The sequence below is a fragment of the Numenius arquata genome, chromosome 2 (assembly GCF_964106895.1).
Source record: "Numenius arquata chromosome 2, bNumArq3.hap1.1, whole genome shotgun sequence".
Classification (NCBI taxonomy): Eukaryota; Metazoa; Chordata; class Aves; order Charadriiformes; family Scolopacidae; genus Numenius; species Numenius arquata.
The window spans coordinates 110,440,873-110,467,856 of record NC_133577.1 but is presented as its reverse complement, the minus strand read 5'-3'; the positions used below and the strand labels follow the sequence as shown (position 1 = coordinate 110,467,856).

General features: G+C 44.2%; 1 pseudogene; it reads right to left on the bottom strand.

The window, feature by feature from the left end:
* Nucleotides 1-24,578: 24,578 nt before the first annotated feature.
* Nucleotides 24,579-25,295, bottom strand: LOC141478678 (tetraspanin-7 pseudogene; annotated as a pseudogene).
* Between the last annotated feature and the right edge of the window lie 1,689 nt (nucleotides 25,296-26,984).

The window sequence follows — 26,984 nt, the reverse complement described above, 5'->3', positions numbered from 1 at the left end:
GCATCTCTCCTATGAGGAAAAGCTGAGAGAGCCGGGACTATATATATATATATAACCCTTCAGCTGGGCTGGTGGTGGCTGTCAAAGGAACAGCATTCAACACACCTAAGGTCCCTGCCACCACGCAGACCCCTGACTCCAGGCTCCCCAGCAGCCTGGCTGCTCTCCTCTCAGACCATGTGAAATCAAGGGACTCTCTGTTTTGGAAAGAGGGTATCAACCTGGGAAAATCCAGCAATAAAATATATATGCAGATATGTATTTTCCCTTCTGTATTTCAGGATCTTTGCAAAAGTCTGTTTAACACTATTTCCCACAGATTTGTCAGAATGTCCCACAGCAGTAGTCAAAGTATTTCTCTGCAAGCCTGTCTTTACTTATAAGAGTTGCTGGCTTGGCCTGCCACTATCTAATTTGCTCTAAATCATCAGTTTCTACCCAAGTGCTGGGGAGGCCTGGTCTCCTGCCATAAGGTCTTTTGTTTAAACAAAGTCTCATATTAAAGTAACCACAGGATGCGAACCGAGGGTAGATCCAAGAGCAAAGTCTTGGAAAGAGACACTTGGATTTAAAGCAGGCGCTATTTCTTTTCCTTATTTTCCCTTTTACCATCTAAATGCAGGTTTATGTTGCACTGAATCTCTGGGAAACACTATAGGAAATCTGGGCTGGCAAATGAAATGCCCTCTACAGGCACGCTCCTCTCTTCCCAGCAGACCAAGTATCTCCTCTGGAGGTTCTGGCCCTGGGCTTTATGCAGCTATAATTAAAACTTTATGTTTTTATATTGTACTGACTTCCTCAGCAAATACATGTTAAAGTAGGAATGTCATTTTTACTGCAAATGGCAATTTGCTTTTTGATTTTTACCCTAAGCATTGAAACCAAAATCCATAAAAGATTATCTAATTTCTGCAAGTTTTAAGTTGTATAATTAAGTTTTGTAACTTGTGTAGTGAATTAAGATGTGTAAATCACTAGTTTTATTTAAAATGTTTCTTGTTTGGGCTAACAGTAAATTGCAAGATACTTGATGACAGGTTTCATGTGCAAAATCGAGGCAGGAGACTTCTGATGAGATAACTTGCTAATTTATTATATGTTACTACCTAGTGCTTGGGCAGCAGGAACACTGGGGAGCTGCTGTCAGAGACCAGTAACACCATGGCAGCTGTGGCCAAGAAGTCAGCAAGCCTACAGCAATTGCTCTACTCCTGCACAGGCGGCTCTGCCCCCTTGCCCAGGCTTAGAGCTGCCCCTAATTTGAGAGCTCCTGGGCGAGTGCTGAGCAGCCTCAACTTTTTAGTCATTAAAACAGCACCCTCTGTTCTGGAGGGCTGCCCACTTCTTTGTTTCTGCAGGCCAAAAAAGCCATTGCCCACTGAGAAACGAAAGCCTCGGTGACACGGTGCGCGGGGGCACGGGCATGGCTGCTGGCTTTTGCGAGAGCAGAAGGTGGGGGAGTCGGGGCTCAGAGCTGCCAAAGGCAATGGTCACCCTCCAGGAAGTCAGTCGCAGCCCAAGGCCACGCAGCCAGCACGTATCCGTCATGGGGCAGGTCACTAACTCATTTCTGCTCCCCTCCCCTTCACCCGGAGTCCAGTCTGTGATGTCCCTGCCTGCTCAGCCCTCCTCTGAAATTCTGCCCTCCTTCTCTACCGTATACCTCTTTGCACATAAAAACTATTTTTTCTAAAGGCAATTCTTAGAGCTGCTGTGCTTAGCATTTGCTGGCTACTCCTTCGTTAGCCAGTAATGCAGTGCCACAGGAGCAGACCAGTAAATTGAAGCGGTCAGTGCTGGTTTCCTCACTCTTCCAGTATATGGGGTCTGGGAGTTTAAATTCAGACGGTATTTCGTGTGCTGCCCGGGACCAAACACTCCTGCCAGGCATGCATGTGAGACCTGTCGTGTCTCTGGACCCTTATTCCTCTGTTAGGGGCTGGTTTGTGCCTCAGGTGGAGCCTCTAGGGCTGTTTCCTCCTGGAGAAGCTGCAGTCACAACAGATCCGCTCTGCAAAACGAACCAGTGCCCAGCCGGCAGGTCCATCAGGGAATTTTCTCCAAAACCACGTCACTCCTCCAAGCCAAAGCGCCAAAGCTGATGCCACTGTTATACTCTCTCCTCCCATATTGTCCCTCACCCAGCCACCCTCACAACACCTCACTCCTAGAGCTACAGGCCATATATCGGCCATGCAGCACCTCACTCTGCCTCACCCGAGCACCTGCCTGGTGGCAGCACCATCACAGCTGGCACAGAGGAGGCTGCAGAACTGGCTCCTCTACCAGCAACGAAGAACATGAGGAGGACCAGCAGGTGCTAATACTGCTCACCAGCTCTGGAGAGCCAAACTCAGTGGAATTCACCAGTTTCTGTGCAAGGTGAATTCTGCCCGGAAGGTAAGATGATGCATATGGACCATCGGGATGTTCAGTTTTGCCCATTGAGAGGGGTAACATTCAGCTGCCATGAAGTTAAATTACACTGTGGATTTACAGTGTACTAACTAGCTCTGTGTGGCAACTGTGTGCATGCTAAATGTTAAATAAATCCCCCGTTCTCACTGAAAAGCAAGCTTTGCTTTACCATAGGATGGACACTTATATAAGAGGCTGGATCGATGGGCTGAGACCAACGGGATGAGGTTCAATAAGGCCAAGTGCCGGGTCCTGCACTTGGGTCACAGCAACCCCAGGCAGCGCTACAGGCTTGGGGAAGAATGGCTGGAGAGCTGCCTGGCAGAAAAGGACCTGGGGGTGTTGGTCGACAGCAGGCTGAACATGAGCCAGCAGTGTGCCCAGGTGGCCAAAAAGGCCAACAGCATCCTGGCCTGTATCAAGAACAGTGTAGTGAGTAGGACCCGAGAGGTGATTGTCCCCCTGTACTCGGCACTGGTGAGACCCCACCTCGAGTACTGCGTCCAGTTTTGGGCCCCCTACCACAGGAAAGACATTGAGGTGCTGGAGCAGGTCCAGAGAAGGGCAACGAAGCTGGTGAGGGGTCTGGAGCACAAGTCTTACGAAGAGAGGCTGAGGGAGCTGGGGTTGTTCAGCCTGGGGAAGAGGAGGCTGAGGGGAGACCTTATTGCTCTCTACAACTACCTGAAAGGAGGCTGTAGAGAGGCGGGGGTCGGTCTCTTCTCCCAAGTTACAGATGATAGGACAAGAGGCAATGGCCTCAAGTTACGCCAGGGGAAGTTCAGGTTAGATATTAGGAAATATTTCTTTACTGAAAGGGTTGTCAGGCATTGGAATGGGCTGCCCAGGGAGGTGGTTGAGGCACCATCCCTGGAGGTATTCAAGAGAGGAGTTGACATAGTGCTTGGGAATATGGATTAGTGTTGGGTGGTGTGGTGGTGTGTGTGTGGGTTGCGTGTGTGGTGGTTTTGTTTTTGTTTTTTTGTGTTGTGTGGTTTGTTTTGTTGTTTTTTTTTTTTATTTTTCATTGGTTGGACTAGATGATCTTAAAAGGTCCCTTCCAACCTCTGTGATTCTGTGATTCTGTGATAAGACTTGTTACCCCAGGGTACCTCACACCTCCTAAATGCACATCCCAGCTTTCTCCACCAGCTTCTTGAATTCCGTGGAGCTGACTCCATTAGGAACCTCCTTAGAGACAGGAACACTAAAGTCTCCATTAGAATGTTGAAATTTTAAATGTTAATTTGTTGGTTTTGCTGAGGAAGCCAAAGACCATGTAATAAGTGATACGAAATGTGTCCAAATAAGCTATGATTGTGCTGAGCAATCTATCAGGTTCAGAGTAATAAATGACTACACAAATAGCTAGTTTTAATGATGTTTCCTCTGCAGATTTATAGCAGAAATAAAATGCCAAAGCATTTGGCCCCTGAGGAGCACTGACAAGACCTGTTTAGCATGGATGGCTGATACATACAGATTTTATGGCATAGAAATTGCCATACCTGAATGCAAACTGAGGATTTTATGGTATCATTTCCATTTTCTTCTCCCTGAATGTTAATAAAGGAGCAAATGTATGAATAAGATAACATTGATTCTGTTAGCAGGCTGGCAATCAGCTAATTGACTTTCTCTGTGCACTAGGTAATGTGTATGTGCTGGTCCAATTATCTCTTACTCCTGGAGAAATAATTCCTAATATTTAGCAGAACCATTATTCCAATGATACATTACTTCCAAACGTTTCTGTTAAAATATCTTCTTGATAGCTCCCTTAATTGCCTTCTGAAATGTTAACATGCATCTGCCCTTCTGTTGACATATCAAATCCTTTTCATTTAATTAGAGAGTTCAAAGACAAAAGCTTTACAAATGAAACGGAGTCAAGTCCCCTCTACATTAGCCCGGACCATTTATTTTGTAACCACTTGGGTTGGAGCAGGAGCTGTTCCCGCAGGTACACTGATTTATTCAGTGGCTGCAACAATTCCACTCCCTTCCCACAGCTGATACGAAGCGAGGAATTCAGCTCAGATTTCCTAGAAAAATATACAGCCAAAATGTTCTTGGGGATTTTGGATCAGTGGATAAAAACATTGACGTAGAGGATTGTCTCCCTTTTTCTCAGAGCCCAGCGTTTTGAAGTGGAGTGGGGTTCTTTCTCTCAGCACCAGCTCTGCTTTACTGTTTACAACTGGCCTGATCATTAGGCATCTCGCAATAAGAAAGATTTCTGAGCCGCTAAGTCTGATACCTTCCTCAGCCGGAGAGCAAGCTGGGGATCTGCAAGGTGAATTGTGTTGAGCTAAAAGGGGCTGTTGAATATTCACTTGCTGCCTGAGGGGAGCCCGGCGGGTCTGCTCGGCCAGAGGCTGACTGACCGACGCTGTGTGGGAAGCGTGGGCAACATCGCATTTCCACATATCACACATAACAAGCACCTCTAATTAGCTGGCACCAGCTCCTCCCGCTCCCCCTCTTCCCAGGAGACTTTAATAGTGTCGACAGGAGCTACCTTCAGTACACGCATGGAAATGTCTCCGTTAACTTCAAAATTGCCGTTGATCACAACCATGGGCTGAGGTGGAAATGAAAGGTTCAGGAAGGAGCCACTTTCTCTGACAAATTAATCCAAAAGCTGGCATTTCGTATGTGATTTAACCAGTCCTGAATAGACTCATTGGATGTCCGGTTTTGTTGGCTAATATTCCCACAGAATCCATTACTAATATCGTTAGAGAAGACAAAATATTACTAATCAACTATGAATTATAATTACTTAATTTGATGATTATGAGTGATTCTAATGTTTACTACAAATATTTGTAATAGTCTTAGCCATGATCCTGGTAACTAGTATCAATAACAGGCTTCCTAAATGAACTAGAAGAACAATTAATCAGACAATACCTTAGTTGCATATTGCATTAATTATACATTCACCCAGTGACAGCAATTAAAATTCAAGCCTTGCCTGACTTAATCAACAAATAAATTTTTTTAACAGCTTAAAGCTAAAATCACATTTTATTTAATTTCTTATTAAGAGATAATCATAACATTGGACTTGAAAGTAACTTGCAGTTGTGGTCATTTATCGGAATTTTTTTTCATACTTACCCATTTTTTGTTATTAGCCATTTGTTATCATCCAATGTACTTACACATCTTTGCACATGTTGTACAGTCTTGTCTATTGAGATGATTATACTCAACCTGTCAGGAAGAAATTAAAATTTTAAAATTGCAACCTTATATCCAAAACTATCGCAACAGCAGATGACAGAAAAAGAGAAAATATTTTTCCACAAAGCTCATGTAATAGCATCTGAATTAATCTCGCTGATGGACAGGGAGTAGAAATTCTTCTTTTACTAAGCCTTCTGCAAAGCGACACCCTCCTAGCAGTAAGCAGCAATGTTTATTCTTTTGCTGTCACAAGTCATATGTAGCTAAATACATTTATCCCTTACTTGTGGGCCTTCACTCACAGCTTTGATAAATAACATATTAATATTGCACAGAAAGAACTTGGAACAGTTTTCCATATACCAATCATGTGTACTTTGTGTTTATGCTAATTTATTTTATGGATTTAGAGTGCTCCCAGTGGTACTGCAATGAAATCAGTGCAGTTATTGTAATTGGATTTACCTTGCCGGAGGAAAGGTCAGCTTTCAAAGAAGAAGGAATCATTTTACCTTTCCCTTCATCAGCCAGACTCCTCTCCAATGTGTATACATAAAACTTCGATTTCCGTCTCCTTTGTTGACCAACAATTTTACTGCATTCTGCCCGCAAATAAAAGCCAGAGTAACCCTCAGCTGAAAGCATTTTCAAGCTGCATTTAGAAATCACTTTACTCACTTCTGAAGTGCAATCACCACGAGAGAAGGGAGACGGCTTTTCTAATAGGAAGCAGCGACAGACAATTTCAAAGCGAAATTTCAGGGGGAATGGAGAGATCTCAGGCTGTAATTACACCTGGTGAAAATTACCCGGGATTGAAAGCTAATAGAGCATCTCTTTTTACATCCCATGGGAATGCTTACAGGACTGAAGGCAGCAGAGAATTCCCACCATGGGACAGGAGCGGATGAGGTGGAACAGACAGACCGGAGCAGAGCTGCTGAAGGGCCAGAGATGATGTAAAGGACTTGGGCAGTCACAATGCAGACGCTGAGGCTGGATCTGTGTCAACTACCCCTAAAATGCCCAGCAGGGGAACTGCTGCCTGAGGCACCGATACTGCAACTGTGGCTTGTGCTGCTCTGGGGCCCGAGCCCATCTCTGTGTGGCCCCACGGTCCCTGCTTGCCCACATCAGCCTCAGCCAGCGCTTACTCAGGAGTTTCAGCATCTCCGTGCAGTCTGTCACATTCTTGTGCTCTAAAGTATCTGAATCCTTTTATCTGAATCCTTTTATGAGGGAGTGTAGTGATAGAACGAGGGGTAACAGTTTTAAACTGAAAGATAGGAGATTAGGAAGAAATTTAGATCAGATATTAGGAAGAAATTCTTTACTGTGAGGGTGGTGAGACACTGGAACAGATTGCCCAGAGAAGCTGTGGATGCCCCATCCCTGGATGTGTTCAAGGCCAGGCTGGATGGGGCTTTGAGCAACCTGGTCTGGTGGGAGTTGTCCCTGCCCATGGCACGGGGGTGGGAATTCAGTGATCTTTAAGGTCCCTTCCAACCCAAACCATTCTATGATTCTATTATAAGTTCATTTATAGATATTCAAGGAGCCCAACAGTTCCTAGGGGAAACAGCTTTTTCTAGGCAGGCTTTGTTGGATCAGTCCAAAGTTAAACTCCTTTTTGGAAAATATTGACTTTGTATAAACCAAATTTATACCAAGGTGCTAGGAGAGCAGTTTCACAACTGGCATACGTGGTTGCAGGTAAGGTCACTGAGCACAGCTCAGCCCACGCACAGGATGCATCCAGCAAACACGTTACAGCTGCAGCCAGTCCTTCCCTTGGGTCTCTGCGTCTCTGGATACATTTTTTACTTGTATATTTTCTGATGGGCAAGGTCAGTCTCTGAAATGATGGGTATTGGATCATGTCACGCCTGAACACAAGCGTAAGTGACCCATGAAATTAAAGGACATTTTCTGGCATTCAGTCAGGACAGCTCAAGTTTCCTGAAGGTAGATCAGCCTGGAAAGTCCTAGCAACAAAGAAAAGATATTCATCTCGAGGTGGAATAAATACCTGAAGTAAAAATACACAAACAGGAGGAATCTAACTTGAGTCCAATGAAACAGAAAAGTGGTGGTGGTTTGGCTGGGGGTTTTTTTCACATCAGAGAACAAAATACAAAACAATGAAAGAAAAAATAATTCTATAGATGTGCTATATCTTAAAACCTTTAAGGAACTGATACCATAAAACATCAGTGATTAGGGCAGCTTATAGGGAGCATAGGACAACGGCACCATGGGATCTGCAAGGATCTGGCTGCTGCCTAGGCTTTGGCAAGAATTTGTGTCAGCCACGTTTCCATGAGGAGGGACCAGCCTGTGAGGAATCGCCTGTTTCCACAGCTGTGGTCACAGAGGAGCTCCTCTGATATTGTCCCTCATTGTAGGATCCAAGGCTGTCTACTGTGAGGTCTCGGAGACACACAAGCCTGCTGCTGTCTGAACCTGAAACCATCTAGGCTTGGTGATGCACTGAGCAAGGGTCTACAGAAGCCAGCTAGGGTCTGCCTCTGTTCTACAGGGCTTTGGTTGGGCTTCCCACAACTCCCAAAGGATGTGACATGGTATCCAGCTGCCTGATCTGCCCCTTGAAAACCAACTTGCTACCTGGATATCCACTACCTTTTGCATTTCACTTTGTCCATTGCATTGTTAAAAACTTGCTGGAGTGCCTACAGACATATAGGCATTTTTGTCTTTTCAATAATTTTAATAAATAGCTTTTCAGAAAATCAGTGTAACAGCATCGAGCTGTCTCAGTCTGATCTTGCCCATTAAATAAATATCAAAACTTGTGCAGTTACTGCGTGACTAAAAATTGCTCAGCCTGATGGTCTCTAAAAAGGGAGACAAGAATTACTTTTTAAACACAAAATCTGCAGGATATGACTGATGTTTGCACCAAGCAAAATATTCATGTCAGCTTTCTAGTATCTAATACAATTATGTCGAGCACTGATTTTTTTTCTTTTTTTATTGTGTGAAAAGGGCCCTCTATGAAAACGTGCCTATGCAGCATTTTAATCTGAATGACAAGCAGCGTTGCCAGGCATTGCAGTGATTCCTCAAAATTACCACACCCGCTTGGTATCTGAAACCTTCACTTATATTCATGTTATCACCACAGGGTACAAGGTGAAGATTTGCAGGAGAAGGAAAAAACAGCTTAGCGTGAAACTGTATAGTACAGTTCTTGTTGCCAGAAATGTCATTAACAGTAGTGACATACCTGCCCTGTCAAAGTGCAAAGATTTTCTTACGGTCAACTTTATAAAACGCGTAAGATAATCTGCCCAGAAATGAAATGCCTGGGAGTAAGGTATCAACTGACTTCTTGTCTGTTCTTTACATAAGGGGCTTTATATGCCCTACTTATTATTAAAAAAATAATATGGATTTTGAAGCTGATAATTGCATGTTTTAAATGCAGAGGTTTGTTTAAAATACAAGTAATAAACCAGGAAATCTTTACATAAGGGCATTATGAAAAGGTTTCTGGCACTAATAAGATAAACTTAAGTTATGTAATATTGATGTTTTCTCTAGTGTTCTATAACTGTGTTTTCAGAGAGATGTTCCACTAATCCATTGAATTACTCTATTTGTTCCAAACTTTAAATAGTGAACTAAAGTATTTATCTTTTCCTACTTCTTATTTCTTACCCCCAAAAAAAAAGTGCTAACTGGATTTCATGATTTAGCTTTACTCACACCCAGCGAATCCAACAGGGCACTGTCAGACAGTCAAGAAATTAGGAATATGGTGCCTTGTACTTTGAGCTGGTTTCATTTTTGAGCATCCCAGGTTTCCAAGCACTGTGTCAGAGGACATGTCATCAGTAAGAATAAGTCTGTCAGAACAGCTCTGACTTTCAGTAACCTCTTCATCGCCCCCAGGGAGAAGATCTGTGGTCCAGAACAGCCAAACCATTCCCTCCTGCATTCTCAGCATCTTTTTGTAGTCCACAACAGTTGAAGTCTACATAAGACATGGGCATGTGCTGGGACTTCTGCTATTTCTGAGAAGATGTCTCTTACTGTTCTTCCTGTGTCTTTTATGCCTCTGGCATAGACCTATGAGTGAGCTGGAAACTGTCCATATTACCAACCGGTTTTCCTAACAGGGTCTTGAGATATTACTAGCCAACAATGTTCTTAGTACTTCGTGTCTTTCCAAATATTTGTCAATTCACAAAGCCCTCTAGGTTCTAATCTCATTTTATTTGTGTTAGAGATACAGCTCTGCCACTTGCATCACTAGACAAACAGCAAGCTTAGGAGTGTGCAGACTGCCATTCTCACATTGCATATTCTTTCGCCAGATGAAAACTGGTTTAGAAATGACTGATCAGTTCTGGACAGTAGTGATTTTTTTTTTTTTTTTTTAATTTACTGCCACTGTAAAGTCGGTAATCTTCACTGAGCATTTGACAGCCACCCAAAGTGCTGAATATCTACACTGAACATGTGAGAAAAGGTGACTGTGTCACTGTCTCTGATTTTTGCACATATACATTTGCACAAATGTTTAAATGAAAGCTATGAACCTCTTCAGAGCACCGCTTGCCCTCACAGGGCCAGGCTTAATGTCAGTGTTCAACAATAATGTTACTCCCTGAATCTGCTTGCAGCCGACTACTGCACAAAGGTCTTAACTGGAAGGAAATCCTCCCACTGTGTCTGTAAAAGCCCTATTTCCAAAAAAGTGTTGTCCCAGCAGGCAGTGTACTTCAGCAGAGTGCCTAAGGGTACCTCCTGAGATGATATCTTTGGTCTCCTACTTTCTAAAATGTGCCCGCACGAATAAAAGTACCCAAGTATAACCCCAAGGCATACTATTCAGTAAGTAAGTACAGTACCATGGTGCGAGCATCCAACCATTCTGCTGAAGATGAACAAAATGTAGCTGAAATGTGCCAGAAAGCATTGTACCATATTTTCAAAATCATGTTTCTCTTATCAGGATAGAATTTATAACACATTTATAATTGTCATTTATCCTGTTCTCCTTATAGTGTGTAACACATTCCCATGATACAGGAAATAAAGATGCAGGACTGGGTTTAGCCATATTGTAGTCCAAAAAGCTGCTGCATGCCAAGGCAAGGCCTCAAGAACACTTGACTGGTCCGGTCACATCTGTTACTACTCAGCGACTATTGTTCAACATTTGGTTACGTTTTTCAAGAGGTTTCACTCAGTCCTTCAATGAACCAGCCGTTTGACTGGTGTACACAATGAGTACAGACTCATCCAAGCTGGTAACCACAGTGAGTAAACCCCAGAGGTGGCCTGCAGAGATGCTTCAGTTAGCTCTGCGGGAGCCATCACTGCAACCAGAAGCAGGGTTAGCTATGCCAGAGTGTGCTCTGCCCCAGCAGACCTGCCAGGAAGCTTCACAATCCAAGCTGGCAGATTTACAGGGTGCTCCACTGAGCCATAGGGACTCTCATCAGCTGGGATGTCTGTCCTGGGTTCCTCTGAGTTTCTGCTCCTGGCAATGCCGTAGTTCTTTAGTCCCTTCTGAGTGGAAAACCTCCTCAAGAGCGGGTGAGGGAAGGACAACTGCACAATAGGAACTCATAGCACTTCATCCCAAGTGTCTCCACTCAGCACAGTTTCAAATGAGCCCAGCTTGAGAATAGGAATAGGAGATGATGAACGATGTATAAGATCTCTGGTCATAAGTATTAACTGAGTTGTCCTGAAATGGCTGGATAAGGTAGTGAAAAATATCACTGCTTCTCATCTCTGACATAGTGGGACTGAAATTAAGCATTCATCTTCCTTGCGAGTAAAGATAGATAGCCAGGATCTATCTGGAGGTGCAACACAGTGACTGCCCAGTGGCAATATCCAACACACTGCGTTTGCTCATGTAATGGTTGTTCTTTTCCCCTCAGTTTTGCCTCAAACCTAAAGTGTGACTATCGTGTCTCAGTTCCTATGAGTGACCACTGTGTGATTAAACACAGGAGTCCAGGATCTGCAATGGAGACAGCTCTGATATCCAGAGAACTGTGTATTGGGGATCCTAAAATCATGCCACAAGACAGGTGAGGACAGCAATTTGATGCTCTATCAAGCTTTTTCTTCTCCAGGCTGAATAAACCCAGCTCCCTCAGCCTCTCCTCATATATCATGCTCTCGAGCTCCCAAACAGGCTTGGTGGCCCTTGGTCGGATGAGTTCCAGCTGGCCAACTCTGTCTTGTCCAAAACTGGACACAGTACTCCAGACACAACCTCATAAGTGCCAGAGATGAAGAATTAATATTTTCTCTGGTCCTACTGGCTGTGGTTTTGTTAATACAGCCCAGAATATGGTTGACCTCCTTTGCCACAAGAGCACCCTGCTGACTCTTGTTCTACTCATCCTCCACAGCTGCCAGGTCCTTTTCTGCAAAGCTGAAAATGGAACAAGTTTCTAGAGCACTGGACTTCAAAAGTAATCCCACGGAGAATGATTTAATGTTTTCTTCTCAAGTCTACTGTCTACGCTTGATGAATTGATAGCCTCAGTTAACGTTCCCATTTCCCATTAGCTCCTCATTCTGAACATGTGCTCACCCATGTCAGCAAACAGCCCCTACAGCAGCTGTGATCACTCACAGTGCCACCATGGCACAGCTAACATTGCATTGACCCATTCCACAGGGAATTATCTGTTTATACGGACTATAAAAATACAGCACCAAAAGCTGTGAAATCACCGGGAGGATACTGCTCCCACAAGCCCTGCATAAATCACCACGGATTTGGGTGGCTGTGGTGGGATGGACAGTGAGGTCTGCTTTCTTCTTGCTGTCCAGCAGATGGGGATGCGTTCTTCACAGAAGGTGTCTGTCCAAGGCAATTGTTCCACGGCAAGACAAATGCAAACACTCCATTTTTGTTGGTGACATGCAAAGTAGGATTGAGTGAACCCTCAGCCAATTTTCCAATGACACCAAGCAGAGTGGCGCAGCCAACATGCTGGAGGGAAGGGATGCCATCCAGAGGGACCTGGACAGGCTTGAGAGGTGGGCCTGTGTGAGCCTCATGAAGTTCAACAAGGCCAAATGCAAGGTCCTGCACATGGGTTAGGGCAAACCCAAGCACAAATACAGACTGGGCAGCGAATGGATTGAGAGCAGCCCTGAGGGGAAGGACTTGGGAGTGTTGGTGGATGAGAAGCTCAACATGAGCCGGCAATGTGCACTGGCAGCCCAGAAAACCAACGTCATCCTGGGCTGCATCAAAAGAAGTGTGGCCAGAAGGTCAAGCTCTCATGAGACTCCACCTGGAGTACTGTGTCCAGCTCTGAGGCCCCCAACATAAGAAGGACACGGACCTGTTGGAGTGGGTCCAGAGAAGGGCCACAAAGATGATCAGTGGGGTGGAGCACCTGACGATCTGGACAGGCTGACAGAGTTGGGTTTGTTCAGCCTGGAGAAGAGAAGGCTCCGGGAAGACCTCATATCAGCCTTCCAGTACCTGAAGGGGACCTACAGAAGAGATGAGGAGGGACTCCTTGTCAGGAGTATAGCGATAGGACAAGGGGTAACGGTTTTAAACTGAAAGAAGGTAGATTTAGATTAGATATTAGGAAGAAATTCTTTACTGTGAGGGTGGTGAGACACTGGAACAGGTTGCCCAGAGAAGTTGTGGATGCCCCATCCCTGGAAGTGTTCAAGACCAGGTTGGATGGGGCTTTGAGCAACTCAGTCTAGTGGGAGGTGTCCCCGTCCATGGCAGGTGATCTTTAAGGTCCCTTCCAACCCAAACCATTCTATGATTCTATGATTTTCCCTGTTGCCACCTATGCATAGCTCAGTAGCACTGCGCTGCGCTGATTGAATTAGGAAGAATGACTAAGAAGGGCACTTTGCTTTTGCCAGCACTGTCAGTGATAGAATAAGGAGAGGGTGTTTCTCCCTTTCCTTCCTCTTCTTCTTCTCCTGCCATGTCTCACAACAAGAAAGTCCTACAGTTTGCCTTTCTACATCCTAAACTAAGCCATCTCCCTTAACGAAATATTTGAAATTCTGTATTAAACATTAAAGGGTTTTTTCCCTTTTAGGTCAGAACACAGCAAGAATTTGTTTCAGCTGCTTATGTTGTACAGGGGTTTGTGATCAGATATGTTTACTGTTGGGAACTCAGCACTGAATGAAACCCCCTCTGATAAACACCTTGGCTGTAATGATAGACTCATAGAATCATTTAGGTTGGAAACGACCTTTAAGATCATCAAGTCCAACCATTAACCTAATACTGCCAGTCCATCACTAAACCATGTCCCTAAGCACCACATCTACTTGTCTTTTAAATACCTCCAGAGATGAGGACTCAACCACTTCCCTGGGGAGCATCTTCCAATGCTTGATAACCCTTTCGGTGAAGAAATTTTTCCTAATATCCAATCTAAAGCTACCTGGCACAAGTGGAGGTCATTTCCCCTCATCCTATCACCTGTTACTTGGGAAAAGAGACCGACACCCACCTCGCTACAACCTCCTTTCAGTCACAGTCTATGCCCCGATCAGAAGCAGGTACCTTAATGGAGCCAGGCAGCAAATGCCACAGAAAGATGCTCCTTTCCACAATAAGGCTTCTGTCTGAGCAAGGAGAGCACGGAGCTCACAGAGAGATTTCCACAGCATGGCATGTAGGCACAGGTATCAGCAGCGATGCCATCTTCTCCGTTCCCATACCCAAGTTTACAAGCTCACATGGTCTTTGGGCTTCATGGTTTCATTAAGCAGTGTCTGACCTTTCTGCCATCAGCAGTGAACAAGGCACTGATAACAGAGCACACCGCAAACTTTTTGTGGTCTGATTTCTGATGGGTTGGTGCCAGCTGCCCCAACCACGCACCCTTCACTGAGTTGGGCTGGTCCTCATGGCCCTTCAGGTTCTGGGAGGATGAGTGCCCTCAAAGAAAACACACAGCAACAGCAGCTGATCCCTTGTGTCTTAATATGACTTAACACTGTCCTTGATGAATTTGTTCCTTTTCTAGTGGCTGTCCTGGCCTTTCTGTGGAAAAAGGGCAGAACTGGTTGAAACCCTGGAAGGCGGTATCTCTGTTTTTGCCAGCCCAGTCATGTCGAATGGCAGGGCCTGGGCCAAATGGTACTTGGCTACGTGCACACACTACCGTATAGGTTGCACAGTCATACTTCCTATGCTCATGTATATATCGGTGTTCATCAATAGTGCTATAAAACAAAAGAACCTAAGGACTCTACTTTTGCTGAATGAAGTTTTATTTTAAGTTCCCGATGGTTTGCAGCTTTGTGCCAACCTGCTCTGGAAAAGAGTCCCGGGACTCAATATTGCAATAATTTGCATCAATATGAAATATTGATATGATCATCAATATGAAATAACTGATCTGACATTTAGGGCGCCAAATGTTTTTCAAGTCTATTTGAAGCACAACAGTATGTCCTGGAAACATGAAAATACCGGATAGAAATAATCAATATGATAAAAACCAGGCTGAAGAACAAAGGAAACACAGTTCCCAAAAATGTAACAACTAAGGAGCTGACCAGCAGTCTGCTAATTGTACTACAATGTCATAATTAAAAGCTGGAGAGGAAGCAGCATCAGGGGAATTACGTTAATAAAGCTTAGATAGTACCATTGAGCAAACAGAAAAATAAATGGCTTAAACGCAAGCACTGCTTTTTATGTGACAGAAGGCTCTTTGGGCAAGAAGATTAATCTGTGTTTCATATTAGAAATTAGAAGCAAACAAGATATTGCACAATGTAAACTCAGTGAAAAATAGTAGTCTTTTTTTTGTTTTGTTTTGTTTTCTAAATGGGTGAAATATGTAGGAAGCACTAGAGAAATCTTACTGGATCCACTTGCAGGGACAGAATGGTGTTTCAACACCACCCCTAAGCCTCCTGCAAAAGGGTAAGAACATCATGAAAAGTGTCTTGAGCCAAAAATTGACTAACAAATAAATGTGAATGTCATAAGCACACAAGGAACATCATACAGAATGGAAATAAAAGATGACATCCCTGACACGCTGGAAGCATTACATATACAAGATATGCTAGAAAGCTGGCTTCAAAACAGCCCTAACATCTCCATTTCTACTTGTTACTTGTATTAACCGGGTATATGTCTCAATGCCCTCTATCACAAGACTTAAAATTAATCTCTGTTCTGCTTTCAAACGATGAAGCTGATTTTCTGGGAGTCTGGCTGGAAGAGAAACCTGAATTCTACCTCTGCTTTCTCCAGGAAGTATCCAATGACACATCTATTTTCTGATGACTTTGTTCAATGGTACCTTCTAAACTTCATTAAATAAATTATTACCATAATCACTAGAGATGGTTCAAAACCACTTATTTTCCTTGTAAAATAATTAGGTTACCTTCTACGTACATCTCCCAGAGTATTATGATTCTAACAAAACAGCAGCAACAACAAACACCACCATCAAGCCAACAAAGAAGATATATAGGAGGTGAGGGGTGGTGGTGTTTGCTTTGGTAAGAAACAAATATTATCTAATAGCAAAACAGCTATCTGAAATTATTGTGTAATTATGACTGTCTGACAAGTTTTTCATATAATCAAAAACATAAAGGTCACTACTAGTTCTAGAAAGCTGCTGTTACTAAAGCCAGGCAGATCAAGAGGCTTCTTTTCAAAAACCTGTCCAACCAGGAGCTCAGACCTGGAAGGACTGCCTGACTCCTCGGGTGGGAAGATAGAAAAGAAAGAGGAGTTGGTTCAAGGGACCCAGAAGGCAGCAGAAAACCAACAACCGAGATGAGCATTACAGATAATAACACTCTGTGAATAAAAAGTGGGGTTACAGAGACAGGTCTTGGAAGGACAAGAAAGTGTGAGCATGCTACACTGGTGGGAAATTTTCCAATATTAATGATTTTCCATTTCTGATTATTACCATCCTGATATTTTCCCTACCAGTTTTGGTGAACAGATCTATTCCAAATCATGAGACAGGTATAGTTAGCTGTTGAATTTGTGCTTTTCTTTCATGATTATTTTGGCTGAACTCTGCGCCAAAACTCAAGGTGCTACTGCAGATGGCAAGCCTCCACCTCTCTCTCTTCTGAGAGTTCTTAGGCAAGAATGACAGTACCTGAGATTACTGGGAGACAAGTACACTATGTCAAGGAACATGACATGATACTCCAGCACAACTACTGAGTGACGCATCTTGTCAAAAAGGTGCTTTCAGGAAACTGAAGCGCTGATGAACTCCAAAGTCTACTCAAGGCAGCACCCTCTCAGCAACAAGCTGCTATGAGAGAAGAGACTCCTGCTGCAAACTCCAGCACAGCAGAGGCTGACATGAGCAGAAGGGACAACATCACTCCAGTCCTCCAAGGGTAGCTTTACCATGTAGAAAAGCTTTCATGGAAAAAGATGTATTTATTACCCTTTCAGTAAAAACCAACAAATTCCAAAAACAGTGTAAAAGACATCCAGTACCTAGAGAGGTTTCCTTTATATCGTGGCAAGTATGTTAAAGGTTCAGAACGTAGAGCACTGTATTGCACAGATCATTTTCCCAACACTACCACTTTAGTCATTTTGTCTGTAAATTACTAACAGGTAGAAGGCACCCTACATAGTGTCGTCTGCAACATCAGGAAACCCAACAGCAGAGAAACAGCCCTGGAAGTTGCTCTCAGAACAGTAATAAACAGTAGGACTACTCTAATTGATGCTGACAATTTAACTGAGATATTATGGATCCTAACTCTCCAGTCAGTCCTAGAATTGATATGGGATACTCCCAGCACCCCATCTTTGTGACCTGGAAGAAGTGGAGCTATCAGAAATGGTTAAGACTAAGCATGAAAGATCCCTTTTCTTATTTTTTATTATGAGACCATCTCACTGCTTGAAAGTGCTGATACCTTAAGATGCACGCATCTCATGCACACAGAGTAGAGCTGTAGAACTGTTATAGAATCATAGAATCATAGAATGGTTAGAGTTGGAAGGGACCTTAAAGATCATCTAGTTCCAACCCCCCTGCCATGGGCAGGGACACCTCCCACTAGACCAGGTTGCTCAAAGCCCCATCCAGCCTGGTCTTAAACGCTTCCAGGGATGGGGCATCGACAGCTTCCCCAGGCAACCTGTTCCAGTGCTTCACTGGAAGCACTTCACTTCCAGTGTTATTTTGGGCAATCTAATAACATGAACCACCAAGCAGTGTTTGACCTATTTGTTGCCATGGTAAAATGTACTGTAATACTCTTCCAAGAATCTCCAGTTCCAAGGAATTGCCTGTCTTGGTCCATACAAGCATTGCACCTTCCTTTATGTTGCTGTGGTCTTGCCTAAGACTCAAGATATTGTTCAAAACCAAAAAACGCAAATAATATATTCATAATGTATCAGTCTGAGTACCAAAATATGATAAAACAGGAGTAATACTTGCAAAATGGGAATAGTCTAAGATTCAAACTTCAAACACCGCTTAACTCAAAATCTTGCTGCTGTGAAGCCAGCCTAAGAGTGACTCCTGACATCAGCAGGATGGGAGGAGAAGCAAGGCTTCACAGAAATCGCTTGAAGCAGATTAGAGACATCTTTGTAGAATCAGAGCATTTGAAATAATGTTTAATTTGATAATTTTAATCCTGTAGCCCAGATAATATTCCTTACTAAATTCTATTACATGGATTAAAATCATTAATGAAAGACTTCCTCTTTACAACAGACAGTACAGAGTGTTCATTGCAAATGAAAGCTAATGTCAAGGATGGAATGATATGTTCCTTAGATAGTGTCTTTTTTTCCTTCACTGTCTCATCCACAAGCAAATCCACATATCTGACCAATAAATACAGAGCTTCTGAAAAATGTGTCTGTGTGTGTCTGTGTTCTCTTTGATAACATGGGAACACTATATCCATTGATATTTGAATTTTACTGGCCCAGAAAGTAGATCAGGAAAGTAGAGCACACAAGGAAACAAGGTTAAATTGTGAAACTTTAATGGATTTCAGAGCAAACTACAACAGCATATTGAACAGATTGAAATTAATGTTTTTCAATCAAATCGATTTGACTAGCAGCATGTATTTTTGCTACTATGAAGCATAATGGGTGCATGACCAATGAAATATAAACTGATGTAAAATTACACAGACAGATATGTTTAGCCAATTAACATACTGATGTCAAAAATCTTACTTTACAAAGATGCCCAGCTTCAGAAACAGAAGGAAACAGAGAAGAACCACAGGACATCCTACCACTAGGTTGTTTTGCACTCTAGATTGCTCTGCGTGTCCTTCCACAATATCATTCTGAAAAGCGTAAAATTCAAAGTTATGATGTGACTGGCATTAACTTTTCAAGATGCACAAAGCAAACAGTGGCATTAAAAAGTAAAGACTCCACGTATGAGAAGGCTGATGGCAAAAGGAATTCACTCAGAGTTAAATCCTTTTTGCAGTTCCTGCTTATATTCTGCTCAGAAAATAGTTTCTTTATGGCAGTGCAGAACTTACCACTGTTTTCTCCTCCTTTTCAGTCTCACTGTCACCACATATGCCTTCACCTTTGGGCATTTTCATTTTTATTTTTTTTTTCCTCCTTCAGGTCTCCAGACAGATCTAAACTCTTTCCACTGTACTTCTAACTGGAGCTATTCCTTTCCTTCATGCCCGGGCACTGGACAAAAAGCCCAAGAAACAATATGGGTGCCAAATAAACCAATACGAACTGTCTGCTTTCCTAGTGAATAAAAATCTTTTCCCACAAATAAATACTTTCTTTAACCATTTGAGACAGAATTTGGGATGTTATGGGGAAATGACTGTGGCTTCGATAAGGTCCCGGAGGTGGGGATGGGATGTGGAGATGTGTAGCTGGATGAAGGGGAAAGATGGGACTTCTAACATCTCTACATATGTTCCCCTGATCCTTACAGATACGTTTAGAAACTATAGAGCTCTTTTTCAGTTAGGAGTACCTTTTCACTTGCTTTGTTCAATGGTGATGACAGCACAGCTCAAATGATTATAATATCAAAAACTGTGCTACTTTCCTGATGGTATCTGCTATCCTTCCAGGCTGAAGAGATATCAGATGAAAAGAAAATCTCAGACTCTGTTAGTTGTGTGACTTACATTTAAGTTTCTGACCGATATTTTGTGGTGCTTCAGAACAAAACTGTGGTAAGACTTCTTAACTTCACCACCCAAACTTTCCACGGATGTGTCTTTTTTATTGGAAAACAAAATATTTGATTGGGAAAACACTGAATTTCCAGCTCTCTTCCCGTGCTACCTGACTTATCAAAATTTCCTGTAGGTTGCTGACCTATGAAGAAGGGCATCTTTACTGTAATTTATCTGTGGAAATAGAAGGATGAGTGCTCTTTGTGTCAAGGACTTTATACAATATCGGCTGCTACGAGTGGAAGTCACAGAGGTAATAAGTGATTGTATTTTCTCCAGAAGAAAAAAGGTAATGTTATAATAAGATAAATACATAAACACGAAAATTACTTTTTAACAGAAGAAATCTTTTTTCTTTTCTGATTTACCCAATCTTGCTGCTTACTTATTATTTAAGTTTTCTGATGCCAGAGAAGCCATCTCCTCTCTAAAAATTCACGATCCATTATAAAGACCATTTTCAGTTCTGGTTATCCATAATGTCAAGTTCAGCTACACAAAAGTCCAGTGAATAATTGACATTGGACAAAATATCAAAACACTTTTGAAGTTTGAAAGAATCATATCCTTGGTATTCTAGATCAATGTTATAAAATAGTCCTTGTTTCCTAACAAGGGTCTAATCTTACCACCCTGTTAATCCTAAATCTCAGTTTGTCCAAACAACAGAGCTATTGTTTCTACAACTGAAACACAGCTTGCTCCTATACTTAATTTAGTATGGTTTTTAATTGATTAAATAACCAGTGATGTTAAAATTGAGATTAGCTTTTTGTAAAAGATGGCATCAGCTTTTATTAAAGTATAGCATTTTGATGAGTGACTTTATGCTGAAGGGGATGACAGAAAACAAACAGATATTCCTGCAAGGGGCAGATGGTGTTGTCTGGTGTAACATTTTCCAGTTACAGCCATTCTGACCATCCAGAACAAAATTAATATTGAATCTAGACAATTTTAAAAATTAGTTTTAAAATTTGGTCACTGAGCACAAAGATTTCAAGACAACTGAAACAGCTACTGGGAATCTGCTCATCTGGGAATTAATTAGAGAAGAATGACATTTCTTCCATGCATCTACAGAAGTTAATGTTGTTAGTTATAAATCTAGGAACTAACAATAAACATTCAGCTAAAACTAACAGCCAGTCCATGAACTCTAACATTTACATGGTCGTTGACAAGGTTTATCCAGTTTCAGTGAGCGTAAGTCAAGAGTGCAAAGTGATGGTTAACAATTTGAATTATTCAATACATTAATTTGATATCCTGAGATTCAGGCCTGGCCACCATACAAACCTGCACGGGTACACTAGTCAAATCATCCCTATTTTGGTATTCCTATCAATTTAAAAACACAACAAATCAATTGAAGTGAATATCTACAATGAGGTTTTTGGCTGAGTGTGTTTTAACAGCATCCTTCATCCTGACTGACTGCTGTGTGTCATATAACGTAACCAGGGTCAGGATCAGAAATAATTTTAGTTATCAGTGGAGCAATAAAAAGAGCAATGCCATATTCCTGTAAATTTTTGGAGCTTGTTGGTTCAGATAAAGAAGACTGTTGTGATAAGCCCAGTGCAACTCCATGTCCCTTTCTCACACTCTCCACATTGCCTGTTTTATTGCTTCTTTAATGGATCTTTTGAATAAAAAGCCCACAATATGCTTCTGTCTTTACATTTCAGTGTACATTTCATTTCACTTGCAGTTAGTTGAACCATGTGGAGACATAAAGAAATACAAATATGGAATTGGATTGGAAACAGTGACCTGTTTTGCTCATAGCAGTTGCTAAACTTTATTTCTGAAGTACCGTTTCCTGTACAAACTATACTTTTTGCCCTTTGTTAAAACTGTACAACATGACATCAATTTCCAGAAAATAACAGGAGTTCCAATAGGTGCATAACTTCATAAGATACAGGGACATTTACAAACAAAAATAAAAATTTATACTACATAAAACAATAAACACCAGCGCCAAAAAATGAAGCATTGTTTTCTCTATAAAGACAGGTTCCCAAGACATTTTCAAAGTTCATCTATTCAGATGAATAGTCAAATGACTGAGAAGCCTGTTTACATTGCACTCGTCGTCTGGAACGTGATTATCATAGTTACATGCCGCCTAATACGTGAGCAAAGGGACAGTTAAGATAAAGAACTGATCCCAGGGGAATTATTTCCATGAGCAAAGATCATTTTTACAAATTTAGTAAAATCCATTTGTGCACCTGGACTCCAGTGAGTGCTGGATACCACCCGCTGGTCCTTGTAGATTTTATCTTGTAAATACCATTTGGGATTCAGCAGTCCTCACCTGAATCTTCATTTAGACTACTTCTTGTATTTGGAGAGTAAAATGTCACTTTCCCATGGAAGCACCTATTTACATTGTTTTGGTTCAGTTTGTAGGGTTATTTTTTTTTACATTCTCAAATACCATCAAGCTTGTGCAATTGTTAATATAAGTTGGGGGAGTACCCTTTATGTTCCCTGGACAAGCCTGCTGCTCCCTGCCGGAATACTGCACCTCTACGAGGACAGTCCAACAGGTCAGGGGTTGGTACGAGCAGGCCAAATTGCAGCACTGTCCCCAGGTCAGAAATAGTTACAGACCTGCAGGTGGAACAAATTCACCACAGAATTGAGCAATCTTTCTCCCAAAAAAAGAAGGCTGGTGGGAGAAAGAAAAAAAAAAAAGGGGTTCACTATCACAAAGAGACAGGGAAGTGGTAGCATTTCCAGGTATTTTTAAATGGTATGAACCATTAAATGCAGTGAAGATAACCTGAAATCAGAATCTTTCCAAGTGAATACACGTTTTGCTCCGGTTTCACCCCCAGAGCGTCGTCAAACAAAATCCTAGAAGCTTATTTTGAGCAGGGGGAAAGCACGGAAATACCAAGGCAGGGTTCTTTTAGGTATAGAAAACGTGAGAATCTAACCAGCGGGAGGAGAGGCAGCGATGGGTTTGCTCTCCCTTCACCCACCTCACCAGGGTAAGTGGACAGGCCCAGCTCCAGCCCCCAGAGCGAGCGGGAGGAGAGGCTTGTCCTTGCCACCAAGCAGTCACTCTTCCGTGGGAGGAAAAGAGAAAGCCAGAAATGTAGTCAAAAGTAGTAAAGGCAAGCAAGGAAGAAAATGGTCCCAGCTTTCCTCGCCCCTCACCCCATGCATTCATTGCCCGGGCACCAGAGCCTCACTGCAAGTCCCCCAGGGTTACTCCAGTCCTCCCATGAAGCGATCAGTCATCTTCTTCATTCAACATTTCTTGTCCTGCTATATGTTGGCATTTGACCATTCTCCACAGCTTTGCTAGTCACGTTCCAAAAAGACGCCACATCCTGGAGTCCCTCTGTGGTTCTTGGTTCTTTTCTGAAATCTTCCCTCCCAGTTTGCTGGGAGCGGGGGGGTGGGATTCAGCATGTCTTCATGCTGTGAGGCAGAGAAACATGTAAAAGTCCAGTTCAAAGGTTTTAAGGAAGTGGGAAGAAGCAGGGGTGAAGCTGTGAAAATTCAGGACCCTCTGAAGTGCATGGCTTGCTTTTCCTCAAGCTCCAAATGCAAGTCCAGAACCATTGGGAAAAACAAAATCCTGTAGATTTACACTGCTGTCCGTCCTGCACGCAGCCAGGTCTACAGAGCAAGTCTTGGGGTCCTCTATTTATTCTCACGTTGTATAGACCCGGCTTCAGAAATGTAGGTGGGGGCACGTTTCAGAGACAGATCCCTCGAAAAAGGAAAAATGTCAGTCTGAGGGGCTGGTTTTTAGAAACCCTTCTATAAAACAGAGAGTCTGTTCTGCTCACCCTGAAGTTACCAGCAAAAGTCCAAAAGAGACTTCCAAAGGTCCGCGTGCCCTTCCCTCCTCTTGCCACCCCTAGTCAGGTCTGATCCTACAGTTTTCACCATCCTCTTGCATGACAGGGACCCAAGTTTAAGGTCTTCTCAGCCCTGCAAAGACACAACCAGCGACACACCAGCTGAGAGGACAGGCACATCCTGAAGGAGGGAGCAGCACTTAGAGCTGCAGCTCCACCTTTAGATGGAGATCAGCGGGGGAAACACCACAGCAGGAAAAGCACCCGTGGCAGCCAGACAGCTTGGATCTGCACACAGTCAAGGTAGGATGTCTTTGCGGCGGCGGGGTGCACGCTGCTGGGCAGTCCCTCAGGCAGACCCCGACGGCAGCTGCTGGCATGGCTAACTGGGTGTCCCTGGACCAGACCTGCCCCTTGTGCCCTCCAGCAGTTTTCCAGTAACATCATTTTCCAGTAACATAATTTTCCAGTCTCAGAAAAACACTCAGCTGGTGTAATGCTGAGAGACACCTCTCTTGCTCTCCCAGACCCTCTCCTCTTTCCTGGCCCTCATTTCAGTGCCTCGGGATGTTTACATCTCCCAGAAAACCTGTCAGCCTTGACCCAGCTGTCCTTGCTGCCCCAGAGCGTGATCTTTGTCCACACTGCCACCACTCTCTGAGGTCCAGAGGCTCCAGGGGGCTGTGGGGACCTGCTGCCCTGCAGAGGGGACATGGCCAGACCAGAAGGCATCTTTCCAGCTCTGAGGGGCTGCGGAGATGCCTGTGGCTTTGATGCACCTGACGCAGGCTCCAGAGGAGGAACAGAGTCTGGAGGAGGAAGCTCAGGTGGAAGCGGGGAATATGAAGGGAGGAGTTTCCCAGTGGGGTGCACCCAAGCCTGGGGGAAAGAAGGGAGCTGGAGGGGATTAGGGGCAGGACCGGGAGGATGTCAGGGAGGGGTGGCGATGCCCAGCCGGTGGGCAGGGGTGCGGGCAGCCAGCAGGCAGGCCAGCACAATGCCGATGAGCTGCAGCAGTGCCAACCCCAGGGCAGCCGTGGCAACGTAAAACATGTTGCTGCTGACGAAGGCCGACACTTTGCTGAAGCAACCGTCGTGGTGCAGCCCGTGTACGTTGGGCGGGCTGGGCTGGCAGCCCTGGCGGACCCGGCAGCAGCTGAGGGGCACCGAGCCATTTTGCTCCGGCCCCCAGGGCAAGGTGAGCCAGTCCCGGTAGCCCTCCACACCGCAGCAGGACAAAGCACGCTGCAAAATGTCCAAGGCGTCCGCCATCCCCTCGTCCTCTCTGTAGGTGAGTAAGGCTTGGTGTAGCCCTTCCTGGAAACCCCAGGCGATGTTCTGGCGGTAGAGGAGGGCTGAGAACCCCGCCGTCAGCCCAGCCACCAGCACGGCAGTCAGGAAGGTGCCGTAGGCACGCAGGAGGGCCCGGTGCTCGGTGGCGGCGCCGAAGCAGCCCAGGAAGCCCCAGATGATGACGGCAGTGCCGGTGGCCAAGAGGATGGCAGGGGCACTGGGGTAGTCGTTGGCCGACAGCGCCAGGTAGGTCCCCAGAGACACCTTGGCCCAGAGCCCGATGATGAGCATGGTCAGCCCCGCTGCCCAGAAGATGAAGCTGAAGGCCATGAGGGACAGCTTGAGCATGGTCATGGCGCCCTCAAGCCCTGGCACTGGTGGCCCGTGATGGTCGCGGTGAGGAGGATCCCAGAGCCCTCGGTGCCGCCGGCTGGTGCAGAGGGTCCCGCGGCCGGCGGTGCCGCCGCTCCCTGGGGGTGCCGGTCCGCGGCGCCCGGCGGGGAGGAGAGGGCTCCTTGGAGCTGCTGGGGGTGCCGTCGGGTCCCGCCGGGTCTCCCGGGCAGCGCTGGGTGCGGGGACCGGGGGCAGCCGGTACGAGTCGCACCGCCCCGTCCCCTTTTCAGTGCCCGGCGCGGGGGCGCGGCCGGCGGCGGCGGCGCTTGTCAGCGCTGCGGGGCTCGGCGGGACGGGACGGGACGGGACGGGGCGGGACGGGACTGGGGAGGGGTCCCCTCCCCTCTCCCCGTGGCCTCCTCTTTTGGGGTGCAGTCAGTGTGCAGAGCGGCAGCTCCCGCGGCACTGCGGGCCCTCGGGTGGAAACGTTCTGCCAGCGGACGGCTCGAGAGTAACTTTTACTGGAATATGCTGCAGCCCAGGTTTATCCTGGGTCAGGTACTAAACTTCTTCTGTAAGCATGAGGAGTAGCAACTGAAAACCCCACAAATAATCCACTGGAAGCATAAGAAATCTATTAAACGAGAGGTTTTATTTTTATTTCTCATACTTTCATATAGCTGTGCTATTAGGACACTTTGTGGAAACAAGCATAAATCCATACCTGAATATTAACTAACCAAGCAGTCAGTCATTCAGTCAATCGTCCTGATTTTCCCAGCTGGAAACTATTTTCCAAGTGGCCTGACCCTGTTAAATATTCACATGATTTAGCCCATGATAACACTGAGCCACAGAGAAGGCATTAAATCACAGTGCAGGAATGTCCCCGGATAGGTACTGTGATATAACAAGTGGCCCAGGAAGGTCTGATGTGAGATTCCACCATCCGTACAGTCTCATTGCAAAAGATAAGCTACTCCTACAAGCCAGGTAAGAAAAAGATGAAAAGGAAGCCATAAATGAGGCAGGATCTCAGGCAGAGGTAGAATTAGCATCCCCAGTGCCAATTCATTGCTTAGGGAGTCTTTGACCATAAAAAGCAACCAATTTATCTTTAGCATTTCTTGACAACAGCACAAGAGGTATGTAATACCCTTCAGTTTAAGATTTTGTACCATCTTCATTACTATGGGTCTTTGCACTGAATACAGAAACTACTCAAAGTAATTGCAAGCCATAGAGTTGACTTTCATATACCTTCAGGTGTCCAAGAAATGAAATTTGTTATATACAAACATACTATTAGACCTCCATAAAATGTTTATATTGCTTTTTAAAAATGTTTTAATAAAATGTTTGTTATTACAGTTTCACTAGTTGCTGAAAGATCTTTAACCTGTGCAGTTTACTGGATCACTGTGTACTTCAAACTGTCAGCCTTTTTTTTTCTTTAATTCCTTATCCTGGGACAATAATACTTTTGTTTGAATTGCCATTGGTACAACTTTGAGTGAAACTGGGGTTTTTGGCATGTGCAATAGTCACCCCAAAAATTCAGGTCACAGTACCCTGTTCACATCTTTATCAAACATCTTTGAGGTGGAATTTTGAGGTTTAATTGTGTTCCGATGGTAATTTTTGTGTGGAAGTTTGAGAAAAAACATATTGTTGGTTTCTTTCTGTTACAGAATCATGGAAAGAAAGGAG